Source organism: Mirounga leonina, unplaced genomic scaffold (genome assembly GCF_011800145.1).
Source record: "Mirounga leonina isolate KUSES-001 unplaced genomic scaffold, KU_Mleo_1.0 Mir_197, whole genome shotgun sequence".
NCBI lineage: Eukaryota > Metazoa > Chordata > Mammalia > Carnivora > Phocidae > Mirounga > Mirounga leonina.
The window spans coordinates 14706137-14709510 of NW_023270494.1; the positions used below are offsets into that span (position 1 = coordinate 14706137).

The following is a 3374-nucleotide window of genomic DNA, read 5'->3' on the forward strand; positions in this document are numbered from 1 at the left end:
CACAGTTGAGGCTGGGTATATTCTTTCAAAGAAATAGCCATGAATATGCATAAATATACTTTTAAAAATGAGCTTTCCTAAACTATTGAGAGTTCTTTCTGCCTCTTGAGGAGGGAACTCTTGGGGGAGAGGCCCATCTATCTGCACGAGCATTTAGCTTGTTCAGATCTCTGCATTTTATAAATGCTTCCTAAAGAAAGCATTTTTTAAGTCACTGCTTGTACCAGGTAATTTTTGCTGGGGATGGGAAAAGGTTGGGTTTTTTGGTGGGAGAGGGGTGGGTGGATATTTTTTTGTTGATGCTTTATGTGCAGGTGTGTTCTGAGGCAATAACAAGTTGCTGTGAAAGCAGTATGTGCTGCTGCCTTTGTAACTGCATGGGAACTTTTCACATGGATTTTTTTCTAAGTTAATGCAGAAATGTGTAAACTGGGAGATGCAAATGTAATATTTTTTTTAACAGTTCATGAAATTAAGTTATTAAAATAACAAAAATAACCTAAGATTTAATTACTTTAATGCTATATAATTCTAGAATTAGCCTTGTTTTACAAAGTTTAAAAATACATTTTAGAAATCAAAGTTGATATGCTTAGCTATCTTTTGATTAATAAAAGCTTTCTTAAAGTCCCACACATTTGGACCATGGCAGCTAATTTTGTAATTTAAGCATTCATATGAACTACCTATGGACATATATTAAACTAATTGACAAAAATCTCAGAGTGCCGCCTTTACTTTTCTGGGGTTGCCCTTCAAGAGTATAAGCCCATAGGAATGTTCTTCTTTCTGTTCAACGGAAGTCAGTGCTGAAATGCTTTCCCTTCAAAGGAGTTGACTTTGATAATAATCCCTTAGTTTGTTACTGTTATTTTTAGAATGTTTTATATTTTTAGAGGCATATATATTATTAATGGGCTCCTCCCCAAAGTCTACCTCTTTAGTTAAGATACCATTATCTCTCCCATGAATGAAAGGAGAATACTGTTGACTGCCACACATTGGAAAACCACTAAGCCCTCCTTTTGTGCATTGCATGGGCACTTAGCAAGGACAAAACGGGCACCGAACTGGAAGATAACGACCTGGCTATAGAGCCAGCAAAGTCAATACTAAGCACTTGACTTTGGGCAAGTCAGTAACCTCTTTGAGTCTCTGTTCCGTTCTTCTTCCTACAAAGTAAGGATAGTAACTATTTTCTTCCCTACCTCACAGGTAGGTCAACACCAAGAGATACGTGTGAAGTTCTCTCATAAACTACAGTACTTTAAAAATGTGAGGTATCATCTAGGACTGTTCTCCAAGTGGTACATTTTTGCTTTATTCTCTTTTGCTTTCCTTTCTCCCAATGGAAACCAAGCAGATCCTTTCAGAGTTCTCTAACTTTATCTGCAAAATGTGACAGGGTATTTTGGAATGGGGGTTGGGGCGACAGTAATACCTTTCTGTTTCCTTAGTAATAGAACTTTTTCCTGTGATGCACTAGAAGTTGAAACTCTTCTTTAGATGAGACTTAGACCAAAGAAAAACATTGATTGGTATTCTCTTTCCCCCGTCCAATAGGACATGAAACTTACTTAGAGCAGTGTTATACAAAGGATCTGTTGGTTTTGGTGGGATGGGTGAAATACTGAACTTTATCATCCCAGATTCTTTCCTTATTATTCCTGTTTCTACTCATTTTGAATGATTTGAAAGGATGAAATAATCTGAAAGGATGTAAAAGGGAGGAGGCAGTTATACCCAATAGGATGATACCTCACATTTTTAAAGTACTGTAGTTTATGAGAGAACTTCACACATATCTCTTGGTGTTGACCTACCTGTGAGGTAGGGAAGAAAACAGTTACACAGACAACATGTGTAACGCTCTTTGACATATAAAACGTTCTACAAATTAAATAATCCTGCTCAATTTACTAAACCAAAGGTCATAAGCATTTCCCTCACTTGAGTATTCAAGGCAATTAGTTTTACCTTACCTTTCTGACAATTTATATGGTATCTTGGAGGCCAGTGCATTTAGTTTAAACTGGATGCTTGGAGTTCAATGCAAAACTTGCTCATCACAAGTCAAAAGCAAAGCAGGAGTCTTTGTAAACTGTGAAAGTTGACTTTTCTTTACACTGGCTTTCTAAGTTATCTGGATTTAGGAGGTCCATTTGCAAGAAAAACTAAAGTGAATGTAAATTTGCTCCTTGAAACAGTCACAACAGAAGCTGGGCCAGAAGTTTCTCCCACTAGCTTTTATGGGCAGTCACGAAGATGGTGAGACCTTAACATCCAGTTAGACAATGACATGGCTGCTGGGCCAATGGGCTGGGAAGAGCCTCCATGTTTAAATTCCCCATAGCGATGGCTGCCTCATTGGGCATCTTTTCAGGCACCGACCTTTTCGGCACCCTCAATTCCAAAGACCACATGTGAAGAAGGTCTTTTCTAAAGAACATCGCCAAGAATTTTACTTCAATTTTTACATCTTGCTTTTGTCAGTTTACCGTTTGCTGCGGAGAGAGGCCTCTTATTTTGAAAATGAGAGAAAACTGTGGGTCCTGCTTTAGAAAGTTAAAGCACTAGGTAAGATCAAAGTGATGTACATGAAACTGAATGAGGTCCTGAGTCACTGGCAAAGTTTACGTTCACATTCGCATATTTCCGTCAGTTTGGATGTAGCTGAACTTCGCTCCCATCTTGGCAGCTGGGCCAGTATAAGTCTGTGTCATGGGTCAGAGCCAGTGTTCGATACTTGACGGGATAAGGAACCTGAGGCACAGAGAAAGAGTGGGTTTTCTCTTTGCAGCTGGTCAGTCTGGTGCTGGAGGGGCGTTTGGGATGTCTTCAAAGAAAAGTGCGAGACCGCTTTTTCCATTGCAGTCCTACCACACGAAATGAAAAAAATAAATCTCTTTTTTTCAAGTAGCCAAGTCATCACTGTGTTTGTTTGCCTTCCTCTCGTCCCCCCTGACTCTTCATTATTGAAATCATCCTACTTCCTTCCTGCTGCAGGGGCGGGGAGGCTCCAGGGAGCCCTTGTCGGACCCCCAGGCCTCACCGACGCCAAGCTACGCCTTCGGCTTCCACACACTTGAGGAGAAGGACCCCTTCTGTTAGAGACCGCATGCCCTCCCTCAGGAACGCGCTGCGCCGACCGAGCTAACTTGGAACCGAAGGGGCGCTCTCCGCGCGGCGGGCGCCGGGGGTCTGCAGCTGGGGCCTGGCGCGCCCGACGCGACGCAGGACGCGCTGGGGAGCGGCCCCACCCGCTCGGAGCTGAGGGACGGGGGGCAGGGGGCGGAGCTTCCTCACCCGCTCCGCGGAGGAGCCGGGGCGGGGCGGAGCTCTCCACCAGCCTTACCCCGGTCCCGCTACTGCGC

The 3374-nt window shown here is 42.8% G+C and overlaps 1 protein-coding gene across 1 annotated transcript in view; it reads right to left on the reverse strand.

Annotated features, from left to right (window-relative positions):
* Positions 1-3241, reverse strand: part of DDX42 (DEAD-box helicase 42) — a 56531-nt gene extending 53290 nt beyond the window's left edge. Inside the window, exon 1 of the mRNA XM_035026293.1 lies at positions 1983-3241. The gene's annotated coding sequence lies outside the window, so the exon portion shown is untranslated. The remainder of the gene's footprint in view (positions 1-1982) is intronic.
* Positions 3242-3374: the final 133 nt, after the last annotated feature.